The sequence below is a fragment of the Manis javanica genome, chromosome 11 (assembly GCF_040802235.1).
Source record: "Manis javanica isolate MJ-LG chromosome 11, MJ_LKY, whole genome shotgun sequence".
Taxonomy (NCBI): domain Eukaryota; kingdom Metazoa; phylum Chordata; class Mammalia; order Pholidota; family Manidae; genus Manis; species Manis javanica.
In genome coordinates, this window is record NC_133166.1 from 99,670,012 (window position 1) to 99,692,012 (window position 22,001).

The 22,001-nt window shown below is 44.1% G+C and overlaps 1 long non-coding RNA gene across 1 annotated transcript; it reads left to right on the forward strand.

Annotated features, from left to right (window-relative positions):
• Positions 1-17,725: 17,725 nt before the first annotated feature.
• LOC140844303 (uncharacterized) lies at positions 17,726-21,414 on the forward strand. The gene is made up of 3 exons (XR_012122460.1): positions 17,726-17,809; positions 19,152-19,204; positions 21,258-21,414. It is a non-coding gene; the product is annotated as an uncharacterized lncRNA (long non-coding RNA).
• Positions 21,415-22,001: the final 587 nt, after the last annotated feature.

Below are 22,001 nucleotides of genomic sequence, written 5' to 3' on the forward strand. Positions count from 1 at the left end.
TTTCCTCCCTCCCTCCCTCCTTCCCTCTTTCCTTCCTTCCTTCCATCCATCCCTCCATTCTTTTTCTCTTTCCTTCTTTCCCTTCTTCCTTCCTTCCTTATCTTTATTGCCCACTCAAAGATCACATGTAGGTAATATAAAATATTTAATAGACTTTAAAGAATCTTTCTCAGGAGCCTAAAATTTAATTATGATACTAAAATGTCATTCTTCAAACAGATATGAAGCAAAATGACTCACATCTAGTATTAGATATATGCAGGAATGAACATTTAGACGGTTATAAATTTAGAGAAAAGTCTTTTGATAGAGATAATTCTTGATCTTAACCCTGAAGGATGGGTAGTTACACTGTTCAGAGTAATTAATGTTAACTGCAGCAACAAATAAGCCTGAAAATAATATGTGCTTAACACAATAAATGTTTATTTATTGCTTATGTCAGAGTTTGATATGAATTGAGGGGCTCTTTCTGGTTAGTTCTCCCCCAAGTAGTGATGCACATGGTCTTCTAAGTGGCCATCTGCAATATCTGGCTTCTAAGGTCGCCAAGCGTGTCCTTTATCTCTGCTGGTCCCAGAATAAAGCAGTGTGTAAGGTTAATACTGAGTCTTAATTCAGTGTGACCTTATTCAGGGAGTACTACTCCAGTGATTGTTAGGGGCTTAGAGGCTCTCATGAATGGTTTATGTTTCAGAAATATTGAAAGCAACAAAACATTATGACCAGTGTCCTGGAGAGGTGTTCTGGGTCTCAGGATGTGGGATTGGAGAACAATGGTGGGTCATTCTGAACATTATTGCTATAAGTCAAGCTAAAGTATTTCTGAGACTGGAGTAGAGATGTATAGGTCTGCTGAAGAGACAGAAACATCTATAAGTCAGGTAAACAGGTGTTCATGGGATTACAGGTTCATTAGTGAAGCGATAGACCTTTGAAAGAGATTGCATTTCAGCAATTGTCATAAACAGGTTTGTTTATGATGAGGACTGTGACCTTGGAGGCTGGCACAATGGCACCCTGCATCTCTTGAGAAGATTAGAGTGTAATTATAACTCTAATGGGCTTCAGGCAAAGACTCTCAAGTAACCAGAAGGTTCCTATTTTCTCTCAGAAGGTTATACGCAGGTGAGATATTGAGACTAGCTCACAGGTATTGCTTAAAAACATTTCAGCAATGAAAATTCCAGAGACATGAAATTTCCAGAGAGGACCCCTGGATTTAGAAGGAGACTGCTTACCTTCCAACATAAGTAGTTGTTGCTTTACCTCTGTGCATCTCTTATTTCTCCCTATTCTTTATCTTTATCTCTGGTTTTATTTATTTTGCTGTGTATTATTTTTGGTCTTTCTATGTGTCTCTGTGGACCTGCCTTATCACTCATATCTAGCCTTATGCTCCTGTTCGAAGGGATGAGCAAGTCTGTCCCGTCGACAGATAATCTTTTACACTTCCATGAAATATTAATCTAGTCTTTATTTTTTTCAAAGAAAAACCCAAACCAACGCCTCATTTCTATAGTCTTCAATGTAAGCAGGAAGTGTCTTATAAAACTAGGAATCATCCTAACTGGAGATTATACATAGAGAGACAGACAGAGAGACAGAGAAGAGCATGTAACAGATGCTCTGTAATCAGGTTGTAAATTCTGTAATTTCAGTCTATGCCAGATTAACCAGACCTAGATTTTACTCTTAGCTACTGCTGACTATGCAACGGAATTTTCTGATGTCTGTTTAATGACCTACTTCCAGGCACTTTTGAGCACCTGGGAAGTTACTTTACCTCAATCTGGAAAGGATTTACAGCCAGCCTCATCTTTCCTCTTGCTTTTAGTAAGAAGGATATGCAGAGAGATGAAGAAAAAGATCAAATTATTTTCTTTTTAAGGGTTTGTCCCAGAGAAAAAGAGGAATCTCAAAGTAATGAATAGGATTTCATATTCATTAAATTCCTAGCATGTGCCAAAGACTGTGCTAAACATTTTACATACATTGACTCATTTAACACGTGCAGCAATCCTATGAAATAAGTTGCTACCAGAAAACCAAGGTTTAATAAAGTAATACGCTCAAGGTCCTACCATTTATACACATGGACAGAACCATGATTAAAATTCAGCTTGTTGACTCAGAGGTCCATGTGGAAGTGGTTCCTGTGGGCTAGGTTTTTACACACGTTAACCTCATTTTAATCGCCAAGCAGGTCTTCATATTAGGCATTATTATCATCACCATTTTATGGGTGATAAAATCAAGGTTTACAAGGTACACATTTGACTAAAGTAGCTGGAAAGTGGTTATTTTGCATTTATAGGCAGGCTTACAGAGTACAAAAATTCTCCACTCTTTAGAGGACTTTCTCTCTCTCTTCATATGGCCTCCTATCTCATTCCACTCAAGATCTAATATTCTTATGTGTAACTTAGGTTCATGATAGTAGAGTTTATCTGTTTTTCCTTCACCATCAATCATCAAATCAAAAATTATGCTTATTGTGATTTTTGAGTATCACCTGTGTGTGAAGTCCAGTGCTCAAAGGTGAGGGATATAGAAAGATAAGTAGACACTGGTTCCTGCTCTACAGGAGGGATGATCTTAATTAGGAAGAAGAAAGAGTAGCTTATGATAAAGTCAAATGGCTTTTCCAGACAACAATAGAAGGCATGTCATAAAACAGAATATGATGAATGGCTGTAAGACCATCCTAGACAATATGTGCTATAGGATTATACATGAGGCAGGAATAGGGAACAGATGGCCACAGCTCTCTGCATAATACACCTTTGTATATTTAAAGCCCATCATCAAGCCCTTTAGAAGTCCCTTGTTTAGGATAAATCTTTGCATCTTTCCTTGAGAGTGTTATTTCCCACTCCTCTCAATATTTCCTTGCTTCTTTCTACAACTTGTCCACGTTTCTTAGAAATGTTGACATGTAAAACACGATTCAACTCTGAGCTAAGAAAGTCTTCCCTTTGGGGTCTGGTATGAGTTGGACCTTTCTCTCTGATTATGGGACAACTCACAGGCAATAATGGAACCACTCTGTCATCCCAATATCCTCTTAGTTCTGGGATTTTTGAGTTGATGAAAATATATCCACAGTTATTGACAAAGCTCTTGGGAATGGTGGGCATGACCAGCCATCCACCTAAGCCTGTGATAGATTCACGGATGAGGCGGGAGGCAGAGGAGAAGGCATGGGAAAAGTCCCCAGCACCCAAGGAGCACCAAGATTTATTTTCCCATCCATGTGGTGTTCACCATTATAGATATATCTTTAGGTACCCTCTTTAAGAAGAAATACTATCTACTCTTGCATTATGCAGTCACCTTCTTAGACAGGTCTAGGAATGTATTTGAGGCTGCACGAGAGAGAAAGGGTGGTGGAAAGTGACATCACTGTCAGGCTGTGAAAATTAGTTGGGAAAAAAAATGCAAAAGACTTGATGGGCAAAATGAGCATAATGAAGGTGGGAGGGGGCCCTGAATTACATTTTACCTTCTTCACCATCCTGCCAGGGACTTAAACATAATGTGAAGTTCATGCTGTGGAAATACAGGCACCCTTTTTTTTGCCCTTCAAGTCAAATGTCAAGCACAAATCCTAAGAAACCAAAAGGTTAGGCCATCGTAAATGCCCTCTACCTCATATCAAAGGTGACAGAGGTAAGAAAAATGGACAGGATAACACTGAGAGATGGTATCTCCTGGACAGCTTTCAGGACAGTGTTTCACAAGGAGTTACTCAGAGTCACTTTTGTGTGCCTTACACTGTTGTCACTTGGTAAGTTCAAGACATCTAGTTTGCCAGAAGGCAATTCCCTGTGAAGAAACTGCCAACAGTTTTTGATTCATGCTCTCTGTTAGAGGGTATTAGGAACTTGCTCTCAAGAGCCTTTAATTCCCCATATAGAACGCATTTGGTGTTTGACAGGGAACAGCCACCGGCCCAGGCTGCACCTTAGGGGCCCTTCATCCCCCGACCACATGACTCACTCATCCAGCTGGAGAGAAAACAGGCAACAGACAAGACCTACCGTCACGTGGCAGTGTGGAAAGGGGACTCCTGTGCCGGACACTGAGGCTTTAGCTGATGACTTGCTATTGTCATTTCAGCTCATTCACTTTCAGATACATTACCTTCAAAAGGTACCGATAATATTATGTTATATACCCCCATGTGTACTGGGATATTTAAGATGTTGTGTGCTACAGCATATCAGGAAAATAGCATATTTTTAAAAACAGTTGTTTATTCTAGGTTTCTCATTGTCCAAGGAGAAGGGAATTTGTAAGGAGCGGGTAGACCAGAGAAAACAAAAAGATAATAGACTGATGGTTTCAGGAGAGTTGCACAGACCCTGGACAATGTTAGGATGTTAAATTTGTTCTTTCATGAGATTCACTTTTCCAAACTCAATTTTATTGTCTCCATGCTATGCATATAACAGTTGTTCACTAAAGGTTACATGAGAGAGTCAGTAGATGGACGAAGGACTAACTCTCTTAGAGAAGAGCCACTAGATATTTTCCCCAGAGCAATGGCCTGATGAGCTGTAGCAGGTTGTATCTCAGAGACCATGAGGGTGACCCCTTCCTATAGAAAACTGTGTAGAAGGACATCATTCTGGAAATCATCTCCACCTGAAACTCCTCAAAGTGCATCAGAATCTCATGCTGGTCGTGCTGGTTAAACCCTTTAGTGGCCCAGTCCTTTCCTACTTCTGCTCAAGTCCACCCGCACGCTGCCTCAGGGTGTAATCTGGCTGGCTGTAGGATTGCTGATGACTGACAGCCATTCCCTGACAACACTGGGTGTGCCTACCTGGCTGTGCATGGGTGCTTCACGGTGACAAGATTAAGTGCTGAAGCTTCTCCAGGGACAGCCCGTGCTCAGAATGTGTGTCTGAGATACTGTCAAACATGGCAGCCAGGGGCTGGCTACTGGGTACTGAAACCTCTGTGAATGAAGAACATCACAGAAACAAAGCACTGTGGTCCTTGCAGTCTAATTTCCTTGGACTCCTTACCTTTGGCCAAGAAGATGTTGGTAGGAGGCAAAGGTCCCCACCTGTCTTATCTCTTTAATTTGAGTGATGTTTTCCCAGTAATTAAATGTGCTGTGACCTCAGAACCCAACTGGATGCCTTGTAGACAAACATCACACGCTCATCTAAGTCCAGGGATGAAACTACCTGAACCAAATGTTTGACAGGATATAAGAGGAACAGGAAGTAAGAAGGTAACTGGATGATTGTAGCCTTTGGAACCATGAAAACACACCCTGGGGCTTAGCCAGTGTCAGCTTAGAATCAACCCGCTGAATTCATAAGTGGGATCAGTGCATAGTTTCTCACCATTCAGCAAGTTAGATTCAGAAAAATGTTTCATTCTCAGGAACTCGACTTTCAAACGTAAGGCTTAGTTCATGATGAATAATAAGGCTTCAAAGAAAAATACAAGCCTTGACTTGATTTTCTCTGCTTATAATTAAAAAAAGAGATTTTTACATTCCTCCATTGTGGTGCAATCACAAATAGAGCTAGGCTGGGGGAAAATTATTCCCCAAATGTTTGGGGATTTCCCCCTTTTTTTAAACCAACTCAGTCATCTGTAATTACAAGTGGTCTCCAGGTTTGGGATGAGAAAAGGACTTAATTCGTATTATTAGCATCCCTTCTCTCCAATTGCACCACCTCCCCAAATCCCTCACGGCCTTGCAGCTTCTGGGCGCTCCCCAAATAAGTATTCCTTTCCCATTTGCCATCTGGGCACAACTTCTTCAGGAAGGAAAGAAGTGGTACCCTCTAAAGGAAAATTGTGATCACTGTTATTAAAGCTAATAATAGTAAATGACAGACTTGGTGGACTGAGGTCATTGGTCTAGTTCACATGCTGATCACTGTCATTTTAGGCAGGTGAGGCTTGTCTCCATGTGACTATTGCCTTGCTGGGCAGGCAGAAGGTGACTTCTCACTTTTCTTGAGCAATGATATGGATCAGTTCTGAGCTATGAAACCAGCACAACCTAAACTCACCTGTCTTGTCTTGTTGCCGCCATCTGATAACCCAGCATTGCCCTACTTGGCTGTTGGTTGCTCATGATCTTGTCCTTATTTTGGCTTCCAGAAATCTTTAGCTTCCACAGGGGCTGTCTCTCTTCCAGAAACCCTACTGTTAGTTCAGGCCTGTTGCCAATGACTCTATACACATGAGGTTATTTAGTATTAGATAATGATAGAGAGCATTCACTTGCACATTTTAGTTTGGAATGGGGCAGAGAACTATCGTGGATTATCCAAATTGAACGGATAATTGTGACTGAACAAAGATGAAAATGTAGGTGTTCTATCTAACTCCCAGTTCACTGGTCATTCTGGTTATTTAGCTCCCTTCTAGCTCCTTTCAATGCGGCTACTCCAAACTCCATGATCAAACTTCTCCTGTACCATGCTCACTTTCAGAACCTTACAATGCACTTTTCTATCCATCTTGCTCTCTACAGCCCCTGTGCCTTCTCCCACCATGCTCCCTCCACCCCAACTCTTACTTTCTGTTATTCAGTCACCTTTAGGAAGACACACAATTAGGTGAATAGAAGATAAATTCTGCATTCCTTGCCAGTGTAGCCTGAGGGAAGTCCTTAATGAGCAGCTATTCCTAGAGATATCTCTAATGAGCCTGTTCTAACTGTGGCTGAAATTTCAATATCTAAGGTTAAGGTATCAGGGTTTCCTTTACACTTCTTTTTACTTGCAATTACTCCAACAGGAGAACATATTCAAGGATGCTCCATGCAGCATTTCCCATTCCAGATGATACTGCTGTGTGGTGAACCATCTAGACATGCTACCTTGGGCTCCAGGAGTGTGAAAAAAGATGGAGATGGGCAAATAAAAAGGGGTGGGCAGAGATGATTCCAGAGGATGGACAATCTGTAGATGGGGTGGGTGGCTGGCAACACGTGGCAGAAAAATTTCCAGCTGCAGCTCAGTATTCTAGTACCAATGGCAGAGAATGCAGGTGAGTACGTTTTGATTCAAGAGTAGGAATAGAAATGGATTAGAAGCATGAGGTTTTGATCAGGCACCCAGGTACCAAGGTTACTCCAGGAGCCCTAGTGCTCTGGTGATGGTCTGGAGACAGAGTGAGACTAACACAGGAGGGCACGGAGCCCTGCAGGACTGGGTACTGGGAGGTGGGGCTTTTGGTTTCAAATTATGTATCTGACTTTGAACATGTGATTTCTCCTTTCCAGGCCTCAGTCTCTCCTTCACTGCAAAATGAGGCGGTTGCGCTCGGTACCCTCAAGGTCCTGACTTCTTCTAACTGTTGAAGTCGAATTCTCTTAACACTGTAGGTCCACTTTAACCACATCACCTGGCACATTTTTCTCTTGGCGTCACTACCAGGTAACTACATCCTGTCCTTTCTCTTCTTTCCCATGTCTCATCTCCAAAAAGCAAACTCTTTTTGAGTCTTTTATATCAAGTAAGCCCACACATCTTTGTGAAGCCTCAGTTTCTGGGCGGCACAAAGCCTCGGGGTCTCAGTGCCTGGTGGAATCCCTCCCTTCGTTGTCTGTTCCTTTCTTCTTTCCAATCTGATCCCCTATACCTAACAGGTCAAACTCATTTAACGTGGAAATGATGGCAAATCAGGAACCTCCTGCTGTTTATAATGATAACACTTCCTATAATTTGCATGATAAAATTCAACTGATTTCAGAGAGCATTTCTGAGAACAGATAGGTGATACCAGGGCTCCATGAAGGGAATAAATTACCACCTCAGGTTCGATGCCATCACAGTTGTGGATTTGGATTGGCTGACATTCAGCCCCCAAACAGAAGCACAAAGCCTTGTCTAATGGAGCAATGAAAAAGGATATCTAGGAAATATTAGCAAGTTTTGCATGGTAATTTATGCAAATACACGCCATAACTCAGCTGAAGAGGTTCAGCTTCCACCTAGAGTAGAGCTGCACTAGCCAGGGATTTTATGGAACGGAGGCCACCTCATTACGTCTCAGAGGTTGTGGGTTTCCATACAAACTAGCACCAGAGAGGCCCAGGATGGCAGTTAATCCTCAGCCCACCTGTATCAGCATCACCACAGGATGTCTGTTAAATGCAGTTTCCTATGACTCTTTTACAGACCCACTGAATCAGAAGCCCTAGCAGTGGAGCCTGAGAATCTGCATTTTAATAAGCTCTCCCAACCCTAGGTAGTTTGTATGCACACTGAATTAGATCACCTTTCTAAGCCCGGCCTCTCATGGTCAGTACTATTGACTTCTAGGTTATGCACACAATGACCTGCCATGCCAATTGGTTAAATTGCTTCACCATCCTCAGCTTCAGATTCTTCATCTATAAAATAAGAGTTGGGCCCAGTTACCTTTTAAGCACCTCAGGCCATGATTCTTTTTTCAAACAAGGCATGAGCCGCCACTGCAGGCCAGACGAAACAGACACACAGGCGGCCAGCAGGCAAACTACCCCAAGGGGATCCTGTAGCCGCGTCTTCCTGCAGTACTGTCACATCCCAGGAGCAAGGAAGACTGCACAGCCTCCCCAGTCCATCTTTGTCTCCCCAGTTTCTTGCCCACATTGTCTCTGTTTAATCTGGCAGCCATCCTTACTCCAGTGTTTCTGCCAGAGCATTTTGTCTAGACCCAAATCCTTCCTCCTATTGGTGGTTTAGGCTTTGGAAAGCAAACCCATTATGCTTTCAGGTTTTTTTTTTTTTTTTTGGTAGCTGTTGTTTTCTTTTGAAAGCTAGTTATGTTTTGCACTCTTTCATGTCTCTCTTTTAAGGAAATAATGCCTTGTATATTTCATATACTACAATATTCCCTGTACCTAGAATGGCACTGGTCATTAATAGGCTTTCAATAAATATTCATTGAATGAGGAACCTAAGGACAATTACCTACTGGAATAAGGAACAGGAAATGGGGAAAAAGAGGGAGGCAGGATATGTTTTAATAACTCAATACATTAGTGGTCAAAGCAAACATGAAGCAGGGATTTCAGACAGAGCAATCAGCACAGGCGAAGGCTCTGAGGGGCCCCAATGGCCTGGTGATTCAGTGGAGAAGTGCTGATCCTACGTTAAGTCTCCACTGTAAGACTCACTCAGGGACCTTAGCCTTTGTTGTTTCTTCCGATTTTTCTCCTTTCTTGTCTCTGTGTGGCTCACATACAAACTCCCTGAGAGAGGCTCTCGCTGTTTGCTTGGTCTTTATCATCTGGTGAGCAGAGCACCTGAGCCCAGCCACCCGACAGGCTGACTACCGGACTGGAGGCCGGGTGCCCATTTCCAGGGCCAGCTCAGGAGGGGTGTGGGCCCGACAGGCCCTCAGTGCCGAAGAGTTTTCTCTGTGATATCCTTTCCTTTTGCTCGGCTGAAGGACCACACGGAGGTTATTCAGCACGTACACGTGTGGGCACCCAGGTGAAGTTATCCCTGGACAAAAAGGTAAGCAGGAAGACACTGGTGTGCGTGGATGGCATGGTGGGGGCCACAGTTAGGGGCAGGGGAAGACGGCTTTAATGGGAAAAGCTCAAGCGTGATGACATGGCCCACAGTTGGCTGACTGCTGCCTCCTGTGGTTAGTTACGCAAAGGACCTTCCTCTGTGGTCTCAGCGCCTGAAACTCAAAATCCAGCCACTGCCCCCCTAAATCCCGCTCCTCTCTGTGTTGTTCACATCAGGTCATCATAAAAGGTCAGCCCACCAGGTGGGCTCCAGCAGCAGCTCCTGCTTCTTGCTGAGGAAGGAGGTGTCCGGCGTTGGTGAGAAGCACAAGGGAGACTTGCCAGCCTGGTGGAGGTGCCCACGGTTTCTCCTCAGTCCAGAGCCCCCTCTGCAGTCTCTGCCAGCCCGTGGCCTGTCCCCTGTTCCCAGGCTCCACGTCGTTTCTCTGTTTTGGTCTTGGTTGCAGTGAGGCCTGGTTTCCTCACTTTCTTCCTCAAGCCTTTTCTGTGATGGTTCCCTTTGCTCCCACAGGCCCTCCGCAAGGGCTGTCTTTGTTCTTCTCACAAAGGGAGTTGTCAGTGTTGAAGGCTCTTTTCAGGAAGGCAGGGAGGGGGCTCTTGTTTTTCTAAGTCCTAATCAGATGCATTATTTGCGCGTCTCTCCTCTTTCAGGCGTGCAGCATAAACAACGGCATGTGAGGCATCACATATTCATGCGCTCGGGATGGAGGAGTGTGCGTGTTGTGGGGGATGGGACATTCATCACAGGAGAAAAAGAACACAAAAAACAGAGGACGAGGCAAAGGAAGAGGGGGCAGAAGCCCAAGAGAACAGGAGCGCGGGCCGTGAGACCCATCAGCAGTGGTACCAGGGGCCCCAGACTTCACATCCTGACCCCGGTGTGGTGTTCCTGAGGTCAGGTTCCTTCAAGGCTCCCCCTCAGCCTAGGGGCTCCGGGGAGTTTGGCATCGACCAGTGTAACATCCAGAGTGACATCCATCAAGTGCCCCCGTGGGCTCCTCGTTGGGCTGATGAAATGAGAGTTGTCAGTGCGGAGGCGAGCGGCCTGGCGGTGGTAGCGACCAGGGACACCAGCCACTGGGCGCCGGGCTCCGTGACCCATGGGCAGTGGTTCAGCCTTCAGTTTCCATTCGTCACCCCTGCTTGATGTCTGTCCTCCCGAAGGGCGGGCTCATGGGGGGAGCAAGAGAGAGGCCCCTCGGCGGCAGGCTGGAGGCCAAGTTCACACATCACCGTCAGGAGCCCGGGCTGGCATTGTCAGCTTCCTCACATGCTGCCCCGCTGCACGCAGCACCCCTCGGTGGGCTGATTCTGAGTGACACGAGCTGTGCTCGGGGACCGGCAGCTGGGCTGGGTGCATCCTCGCTCCAGCCACACCCATGAGCACTGTGGCTGGTGGGGTCAATTAAATCCTGCCAGCCACTGCTTTTCTTCCCCTGGCACTTGGCCCTGCAGGAGGAAGGTGCTTCGTGGATTATAATGAGGGAGTGATGGACCGTGGGAGGGGGCTGGTTAGGGTGGCAGGGACAGCCCAGCCTTACGTTCCTGGGCCAGGGCCTTCTGTGGGAATAGGCTAGACCACATCCTGGACGGGCGGTCCGTGAGCTGAGGTGGCCATCCATTTTGGGGGCCATGAAGCACAAGTTTAGGAAATGCTGGCCTGGTGCTGGAGCACATGTGGCCCCGACTGCAATGCCTCACAAGTTCTCCCTGTTGGGTTGAGCTCCTGATTCCGAAGGAAGAGTCATTTCCTTCATATGCAAAGCGACTGGTTCACAGGCTGATAGTTAGAGTTGGAAATAGCATTCAATGTGTAATTCGAGGCCACTCCTACAATTCCTCCAAAAAGATAATTTGCCTGGATTCAGTGATACTATCTAGTAATTTATGCTTGGACATCCAGTACTTAGGATATTAATTCCTGCTATGATGCAAAAGCCTCAGGGGGTGGAGGACACACTGCGCACTGTAAGTCAATAATGTGCTCAGAATCATAGCAATAGCAGCCAGTGTTTATCAAGATGTTATCATTATCACCATCTTCATCACCACCAACACCGTCATCATCATCACGGAGTTAACCTGAACCGAGACATACTCGTTCCAGGCACTATTTTAGGCACTTTCTGTGTCACTCCCTTAATCTTCATTTCAGCATTATGAGGAAAATGCTATTATTACCCTGTTTCAGTGGACCAGGAAAGTGAGGCAGAGTATATAAGTTGACTGAGGTCACCAGCTAGCAAATAGTACGCACGCGGATTCTAAGCCAGGGGACTTGGGGTCTTCTAACAAGGGTCTGTGCCATTAACTACCACGTGGCTGGAGTAGAGCCCACAGATGGGCCCTGATGCCAGTCCCAGGACTGGGTGACTTTGGGCCTCTGTAAGGCTGATTCCCTATGACATGGGGAGACAATGACAAACAGAGCCAAGAGGGACAGAAGTAGGTGGGGCGAGGGATGAGAAAGGGAATGGGAGGGTCCTGGTGGCAAACTTCACATTTGGAATGCTGTGGTTTTATGTCACTTTCTGTACTGTTCATGAGATGTACCACCGCCGAGGGCAGCAGGTGCCGTTATGGGGCAGGGGTGCCGCCCTGCTCTCAGCAGCCTAGCCTCTCCCTTTCTAGGGAGCACTGCTTTTAGAAAGCTTGGGATGCCTGTCCAGAAATTCCAAATTAATATACCAGTAACCTTCATGAAATAAGAAACTGTTTTCCGAACTCCTCCTTGCTGGGGGGAGGATGGGAAAAGTAAAGTGTGTGTGTGTAATTAGGGGGGATCTAGTGCTACAGGGTTACAAAAGTTTCTCTTCCTGTTACAGCTAACTGCAACGTTTTCCATTCTGAGGACCCAGCACAGTGCTTGGCACAATACATGCTCAGTGTTTGAGAATCTCCCTGTCCTCTCCTGCCTAATGCAGCCCTAGAGGGAGAGCTGGGCTAATCTCAGCCATATGGGTGTTGTCACCACAGCATGACATTTATACTTGAAGAGACTTGCCTTCTGCGTCTCTCCCCGCCTTCCCCATCTTCCTAATAATGACAAAGCCACAGGCCAGTTCTGTTCTCTTGTCCCTCAGGTCACAAAGTGGCTCCTTTCAGGAGTCTGGTTACTTGCTAATTACTGGCGATGTCTGGACTGATGGAGCCTCTAGCTTTGCAGGGATTCTGATGCTCTGAGACCTGGAACTGAGTATTTAGCTAGGTATTTAGGATAAGGCCCTCCTGGGACCTCACGCTTTGGGTAAATAACAAAGTCAGCACCGACCCTGCACGCCAAATGCTCCCCAGAGAAATGCTGGCCAAATACTGGCCCTCTTGGATGACTTCTCCTTGATCATGTGATTAAGATAACCCAGGCAGAAACAATTTGGAGGAAATTTGGAATAGCTAAGTAATTATGTTTTCTCTCTGTAGCCCTGAATTAACTTAGAAACTGGGGAAATTGCCAGTATTCTAGTATGTTCCATGCTTGACCTCATGTGTATATGTATGGTGGTGGTGGTGGTGGTATAGAATAATAACTTAAACTTATTTGACCTTGATAAAGACAAAAAGTATTCCATCAACATTATTTTAGTTAAACCTTGTGTGGTTATTTCTGTCATTTACACTTTCCAAGATCATATACACTTGTTCAAGATCATATAACCAATAGCAAACAGAGATGTGACTTCAACCCAGGTGCATTGATTTTCCATTTAGTGGCTGTTCCCTGATCCTAGACCCGCTTTCTCAGAAACTTCACCAACATGTACTGATACCCTGCTACTCAAAGTTTGTTCCACAGACTGGCAGCATGGGCACCTCCTTGGAACTCACTAGAAATGCAGACTTTCAGCTCTCATCCCAGGCCTACTGAATCAGAATCTGCATTTTCACAGAATTCTCAGGCAATTTCTGTGCACACTGAAGTTGGAGAAGCAATGCTTCAGAGCACTGCTGTCCAATAAAAACATAGTATGTATTACAGGCAATTTTAAGCTTTCTTCTAGTCATGAAAAAAGGTAAAAAGAAACAAGTGAAATTAGTTTTACTTTTGATAATAGATTTTAGCCTCAAATATTGAACATGTTATTTCAACATATGTCAATGTAAAAAATTATTAAGAGAAACTTTGTATTCTTTTTTTATACAAGTCATTGAAACCTGATGCATATGGTACGTTACACATCTCAGTTAGGACAGAACACGTTCTGTGGACACAGTAGGCATCTGTGATAAGTGACAGCTATATTGTACAATGCATATGTGGACCAGTGGCAGGGTAGTAGTTCTCAAATGTTAGTGTGGATGATAATCACTAGGAGAGCATATTAAACACAGATGGTGGAACTTGCATCTCCAGTGTTGCTGATTCAGTAGATCTGGGTGAGGACTCAAGTGTTTTCTATTTCTAACAAATCCCCAAGTGATGCTAATACAGCTGGTCGCTCAGGACCACATTTGGAGGACCGCTGCTCCACAGGTTCTTCTGCCGCACCTTATAGAGATCGTCAGGCTCTGAACTTAAAGGACAATGGAGAAGGCTCGAGAATGTAGGAGGCAAAAATGACAACCAAACAAAAGAACACAGGCTTCTTACCCCACCAGGTGGGGTAGCGGAGGGTGGGCTATGGGGCCTGGACCTAGCTGTGCCCAGTAAGACAAATCAGGATTCAGAGTTGACCCTGAATATACCTCATTTACAAATGTGGCTAGACTCACTGACACCATGTCATTGCTGTACTGCAGATTGGCCTCAGAGGGTGCAGAAAGACATCTGTGCCCTTCCCGACACTTCCCCCTCCCTGGACCCAGCACACAGTCTCTTTCCACAGTGTGCATCTTTGAAAACTACCTTTGACTTCCTCACGGCCTTCTGTCGCATTTCACTTCCCCTTTTCCCACTGAGAAGGCCCCTGGCAGGTCTCCTTGCTTCCAGGCTTGCCCAACCCCCAGTTCATTCGGCACACTGCAGCCAGACAGACCCTCTCCAAAGGGAAATCTGTTCAAGTCTCTCTGATTTAAACAATCCCAAAGCTTCTCATGAACATCAGAATAAAACCCAACCTGTCTGGCTGAACTTTGAGGTGTTGCCTGGAACTCTTGGCCCACTCTCCAGCCACCCCTGGCACTTCTCTCCCTTTGACGCTGTGCTCCAGAGACCTGGCCCCTACGCCCTTCTGGAACAAGAAACAAATAAGCTCTTTTCTGACTGGGTCATCATGTGGATGGACCCTCTGCATGGACTTCTCTTCCTTCTCTGATTTATTGGGCTGGCTGACTTCAGGTCTCAACTTAAATACCACTTCCTCCAGAAAGTTCCTTGGACCACTCTATGGAAAAGCAGCATTCCTGCCTCCCAGGCTTCATTATAGCACCTGGACAATTTTCTTCATGTCCCTTAACCCAGTTTGTTATTACATGGTTATTTGTGTATTGACTGCTTCATATTAGTCTCCCTCAATAGTCTATATGCAACAAGAGGAAAAGGAGCACATATTTGGTTATTTCCATATTCATTCTAACCTAGAACCTTGCCTGGCAGAGCAGTGGACTCATATATCTGTTGGTCGAATGGATAATTCTGTTATGTCAATAAATTACAAGGACACAGACAACAGAAAAGATGATCTTGAATATGTTTCCAATTGCTCCAGGCCATTAGGTGATAGCAGCAGAGGAGGGGAGCTACTGGTCTTTGTCTAACACTATTAGCATTCATATAACTACATTAACATGTTCAGAATGGTCCAAGAAAACACAAAAGTGGACCAGCCAGACTGTCCAAGTTATGAAGGCCAATGTCAAGAAGAAAAACTATCAGTTATTCACAGCAAAATATTTGTCAAGAAAGGCAGTCTTGTGGTAGAGAAGAAATTATAATTATAATTTTCTTCATTTGGCCAATGGATAGAACCTATCTCCTTTGCCATCTCAAGTTAAACTGAATCCAGCATGGTTACTTACTGTAGATTTTATTTTTAGTCTTTCGTTGCCATCTCTGGAATGGACGCTGTTTGCTTCTATATCTAGACCATAGCTATTGGTTCCCAGTATCTTTGCTCCTTCCCTCTCTAGGTACAGACAATATACAATTTCCGGAGGAGTGATTGCCTCCCACCCAGAGGGGCATTGCCCGGAGAAATCCCCAGGGTCCGCTCGGCAGGGTCTCCCCTTTCACTGTTGCTCACCCAGGCTGGGCTGCAGAGTATTGGCTGGGGGCTTCACTGCCTGCAGCAGAGGTTCTAATAAATCAGGTGGAATCCTGCAGAGGAGCCCCACTGATTCAGGCATTTAGACAGGAGCAGACCAGAACCAGAGCTAACCATTCTTCATCCTGCCTGGGGTTCCTTTCTCCTGGAGGTGCCTTTGTTGTGGCCCAACTAAACCGGGCATCCTGGAGCCTATGCTATTGTAAGCCTCTGAGCTGGCTCTGTGTGTGGGGTGGGGGGACATTGCATACACCCATATGTCTTTCCTCCCTCTTTTCTTCTTTTTATTATCATTAATAATGAAATATTGAGACCAGGCTGCTAATGAGCCTAAACCCCCTCCTGTTAGTTTTTCGTCTTCAGACTGTCACTTCAGAGTAAATTACTTTCCTCTGCATCTTGTTCCAGTAATATTACACCAGCATGACCCTCTCCCTCCCACCCCCAATCTAATTTCAGGGTTATTCAGTTTCTCTCACTGTGGTTTACTCAGCAAGGAAGGTTGTTCCATCTATCATACTTACACCTGCACAATGCGCCCCCCTCCACACCCTGCAATTGAGACATCATTCTTATACTGGGTCGAACGGGTTTTAACTACTTATACAACACACATAGATATAACCTACAAATAAGTAAGTAAATGAATAAGACGTACCGTCTCTGTATGCCCTTTGTTGAGTTCTATGGAGAAAGATTTAGAGACGGGGAGGCGGGGGAGACCTGTTTGGAGGGAAGGCGCCAAAGAAGCAGACAGGCTGCAACCCCGCCATCCGCCTTCACTGCCGTCTGTTCGGCACGGGCTCCTGTTCATTTCATGGCATGCTAAGCACTTCCTTGTCAATTGGGAGATGTCAGGATGTGAAAACAACTAACATTAAGTAGATGTTTTGTGCCAGCACAACAGCAAGCGTATCAAATATGCTTTTGTCTCCTGTTCAAAGATGCTAAACTGGGCTTCATCAAACAGCCACCATTTCTTCATTTTCCTTTACTATTGAGGGATACAAAGGATGGGAAACCGGCTGCTTTCTCTCCCTTTCATTTCTCCCTGGTTCCTTCCTTCCTTGTCTTCATACTGGTTAAAAACAAGGGCTCTCCAGCTTTGGTTTATATCCCATCTCTGCCACTTACTATGATCTTAAGCAACTAATTTAACCTCTCTCTGTGTCCTTGCCTTTCAAGCGGTGAGAATAATCGCATTTACTTCCTGACAGGTTGAGGACTAAATGAATGAATACATGTAATGTGCTTAGTACAGTGCCTCACGCTTTGTTAATACTCCATAGACCTTTTTTCCTTCCTCTGTCGTATTTTTTCTCTCTCTTGTCTTCCTTATCACTGGGATTTCTGACCTCAGAGGAGTAGCCTTTACTGATCACCCACCTGTCTATTCTAAACAAAAATGAATGTATTTGCTCTGTGTGTTGCGGTTGATAGTCACAGACACAACACTGAAGCCTGAAGCAAAAGGGAACCTCGGTAATACGAATCTGATCTTTTACTTAAATGTTTGATGTTTCGTTCATGGTGGATTTTTCTTTGCTTTCACTTTGTTTTTTAAATTAGTGTACTCGACTATCATCTATTTTGATTACTGAGCTTTCTGGTGACACTTCTCATCTGCACCCAAGGCAAGTGGCATCAAGGCGTCTCTTGCCTCACCTCAGCCCCTTCCCCGGCTGTCACAGAGGTGCGTTTTCTTCTAGTTCTCTTACCTTCTCTCTTAGGCTGTGTGCAGATACTTGCACCAGTCCATACCTTCTCAGTAAATGGCCACCCACCTGGTCTTGGCCGTTGCCGAGGAAGGCAAGGAAAAATGAGTTTCACCCAGAGGGAAAATCTCTTTGGACCGAACATGAAGCAAAAGGCAGGCAGGGAAACCCATTAGAGATCTGTGTGACCTGGAGGTCAGGCCTTCACCTCTCCCCAGCTGATCCATGAAACCTCGTCTTGTCCCCCGTGACAGAACATGAACAGGGGCCAAGCCTGGCAGCAGGAGTGTTTGTGAACCTGACACTCTGGGTGCAAGATGGTGCCGATGGAAGGGTCAGACGGCAGACTTCGAATGGCACAGCTTTCCTTTCTCATTTCCATCCAAGTGAGTATGACTCTGCCCCCTGGGATTAAGCATTATTTTTGTGGGGGGCTTTCTGCTGTTTCCCATGATACAGCAGAGGCTGCAAAGCGTTTATCCTTACAATTCTTGTGATTCAAGAATAAAAAGGCAGCCGAGGGCCAAATGAGAGCCTGAGACTGCAAGCTTGTAGGGTCCCCTGCTAATCGCAGCACCTCCCACAGTGCTGAACTATTTCTCTTGAGCATTCAGGACATCTTTGGAAAATTACGTCAAACTTTTCAAAGCTTTGGGGTTCTGGGGGAGTCTCAGCCCCTTTAAATATTGCCTAGGAAAAGCTACACTCTATTAAATGTTGAGGCTATTCTCTCTCCCAACCCCACACAAATCCCCTAGCCAACCCTGCCTAGGTGTGCAGACTGGGGATCATACACATCACTGGGCAAGTCTGATGTGTGTCTTTTCTTTTTTTTTGTCCCAAAGTAGATTCTGGCTTGAAGCAAAGTGTCAGTAAGTCCTTTGTTCCAACCTGGTTTTCCAATATTTGCAAATAAGCCTGAAGAATATACCAAGATGTCTGAGTTGGGAGTGTTGAGCCATTTACCCTCTGTGAACACACTTCAGAATCTACCGTGGTCCTGAAATCTCCAGAACAGGGTTCTTCCAACTTCAGCATGCATCAGAACTTCCAGGAGGACCTATTAAAATTGCTGGACTCTACCTTTGGAGTTTCTGATTCAGTTCATTTGTGGCAGGCCCCAAGAATTTGGCATTTATAACATGTTCCCAGTTAATGCTAACCCTGCTTGTTTGGCAACCACGCTTTGAGGATCACTGGTGTAGATTCTAGATGTTCATTAGGTCCCAGTTTCAAGTGAATGCTTTTACTGGTGAATTGACCATCCTTTGAATTCAGTGTAGAGAGAGATGCTCTCCCTTTTCCTCAGTCAGGGTAGACTGTACTTTTACTAATATAAGTGCCTTTGGGTGTCTATCTTGTCTTGTCTCTGCCCTTCTCTATATCCTTGGAGGCTTTTTCATTCATCTGATGGGCAAGGAAACAGAGTAAGAAAAAGCACATTAGCTTCTGAATCATCTTGGCTCAAGAGTGGCATGTATCCCTAGGAGGATGGAGGAGAATCTAGTCTAGCAACATGCCTAACAGGAAAAAGAAATGTGTTGCAGTGAATTTATAGCTCTTTGCTACACTCTTCAAGAATTTTTGGGAGTTCCATCTGGTTCTGTGTAAATCATCAGTCACTGGTCTCCATTTCCCACTTCACAACTGTACCAAACATGATGGCTATGCTTTGAGTCCCTTGCCTAGGTCTTTCTCAACTTGACGTGACCTGTCGCTTCTTCCTAGAGAGAAAGTGCCTCCTTGCCACCTGGTGGGGTCTTGAGGAAGATTGGCATCAGGTAGGTGAAGTTGTTGGTTCTTCAGAGACCTGTGATTCCCTTCGGTAACAACTTCTGAAACGATACGAAGCCATCTGGCAAGCTCCCTTCTATGTTAGATGCGCTCCGTTTGTCATAGTCTTTCAATGGGGGAGTGAACAGGTGTGGATAAGAAAGAAGAAAGTAGAAGGAAGAAAAGAGTACAATTACTCATGGTCCTTTTTGCCCACCTGACTGCTGCTTTATTTCAAGTACATATGGTCTGTGTGGGAACATGAGAAGGAACATCTGACCAGACATCACTTTTATGTTACAATCCGGATTCTGACAAATTGAATGATGTGTAACTATGTATGTAAGCAGAGATCCTTAAAATAGCTAGGAAATGATTACATGCATGCAGGCGTATCATTACGTATGACGAAATAATGTCACTGTGTGTCAAGGAAGGTTAAAAGGAAGTCACTCACGTCATAATCAGTTTCTCTCACACCTGGAGTTTGCAGGGGGAGAATGAGTTGCTGTGAAGTCTATTCTGGCTGCTGGCAACTCTGCCCATATACTTGTTTATACACTTCTCCTTGTCCCTTCGAGGGGTGTCTATTTTCTATACAGAAAACCTAATTCATTGGAAATAGCTCCTCTATAGAGCTTTTATATCCCTTAGAGATCCTTAGGACAAGGAGCTCATGCACTAAAATCACTTCAGAATAACCACAAACTATCAGATATATATAACTCCTTAGGCTTTTCACAATAATCTTGCATACATTTTCTCCTTTGGTGCTATGTAAAATCTTGTAAAAAATATATACAGGGTGGGTACTATGTGTCCCCAATTTTCAGATGGGAAGAGTGACAATACAAAGGGTCTGAGTGACTTTCCTAAGGTCACTCTGTGAACTCAGGGGTGGATCTAGGTCTAGAACTGAGTCTTCTATGCTTAACACACTATTGGACTCAGACACACATGGAATATAATCTCTTCCCCTCATGTTAGAGACCGCTTTCCACTTCCTTCCCACAACGCAGGTAATGAAAGTGGTTTGTGAAGTTTATAAAGCTCTTCCTTACATAACTGTTAAAAAAACTTAGACCAAATAAACCATTTTGATTATATAAATTCTCAATATGTTCAGCCATGAGCTCCAGGAAATTCTAACACAATACATACGCATTTTAGACATCAGATGATTATCTACAGAAAGTGACAATGTCAAAATAACACAGCTATAGCTTAAGCAAGCAAATGGTCAGACACTTGCTATCAGCCTCTTTGTATTCTGAAGAAAGAACAATACAGCTCTAAACATTAGTGTATGTTTCTGTCTTCTCCTTATCCAACTTATTTTCTAGGAATTAAGTACCCATGGAAGCCCAACACAGAAGCTTATAATGGCTTCAGTGACCTAGGACCTCAGTAATATTTTCTTTATTCAAAAATACCTTATAACCACAATGGACAGGATCTACTCCACCATTCTAAATGGCCAGTTCCAACTATGGACCCTACCACTGTGTTCTACATGGTCAAATATCTAGAGATACCTCCAAATCCTATGTCCTCATGCAAGCTGAGTATACATCCTATGCAGAAGTACTTCTGTATGTATCTGTAGGACCTATACAATAAGGCACACATAAAGGGACATAAAAGAAAGAAAATAGAAGCAAAATCAAAGCTCTTCCCCATCCCTCCCCCTTTCCCAGAGCTCCTTTTCTGGTTTTACAAAACCCTTCCTCAAATTGTTTTTGTTTTATAACCAAATGGTAGACAAGTTGAGGCATCGGGGAACATGTCGTGGCATTTCCTGTGAATTCCCCTCTCTCCAGCTTGGCTTTAAATGCCCTTGTGGCACTAACAATTTGGGTTTCATCCAGAGCACTGAGTCTTGCCAGCATTATGATTACATTTTTTGCATAGTGACACTGCTACATTAAACTCCAGATGCTTTCCTCACAAGTCACTAAATTAACATCACATACATTTTGCACCCATTAACATTGTGCTAAGATCACAGTAGGATTATCACCCAGAAAGGTGATGGTGTATCTTCTGCTCTTATCTTTTCAGTTTTCACTTATACAAAATTAGGAAAATGAGGTACAGACCTGAAGAAGAGCCATGCCTAAAACATCATAGGAAACCATGTCCCTATCAAGAGAAAAAAACACACCATCTTATGTCTGTCAGCAGATTGACGTGTTTTATGAAATGCAAGTGACAGCCTTTAATGTAAGTACTAACAAAATTACTGCTGGAGGGCTTTTTTAGAAAACTAATATACTTTATGACATGAAATATATTAAAACATCAGTGTTTTAACCAATGTTTATAAAAATATATGATAGACATTTATCGAGTTTGTAAAGCATGTTATGGACTAACAAGATAAAAGATGCTTTGCAAATAGAGTTACTGTTATTTAAAATGTGCATCTGCTACCTGAAGTTACCAAGCATAGATAGGTGGCACATTTGACCTCTTTTCAATAAAGTAGTACTTCATTTTGGAAAATAAATAAATTGCTCTCAAAAATAGTAAGTGTTCATTTAAGCACTCATTTGTACTTCTGCACAAGTACTTCTGTGCAAACTCTTGCACACCTTGAAATATTTTGGTATCTATCTGAGAAATTGGGTCACAAATCTCACAGTGCAATTGCCTGTCACACTGCAATTTCCTATGTACTTAACTGTAGGCCCTTGTTAGGCTCCCAGCTCCTTGAATCAGGACAGATGCATTGTTTTCCACTATGTGCACAATGCCTTGCTCAGGGTAAGGACACATAGTAGGCAATCAATAAATGTTTGTTGA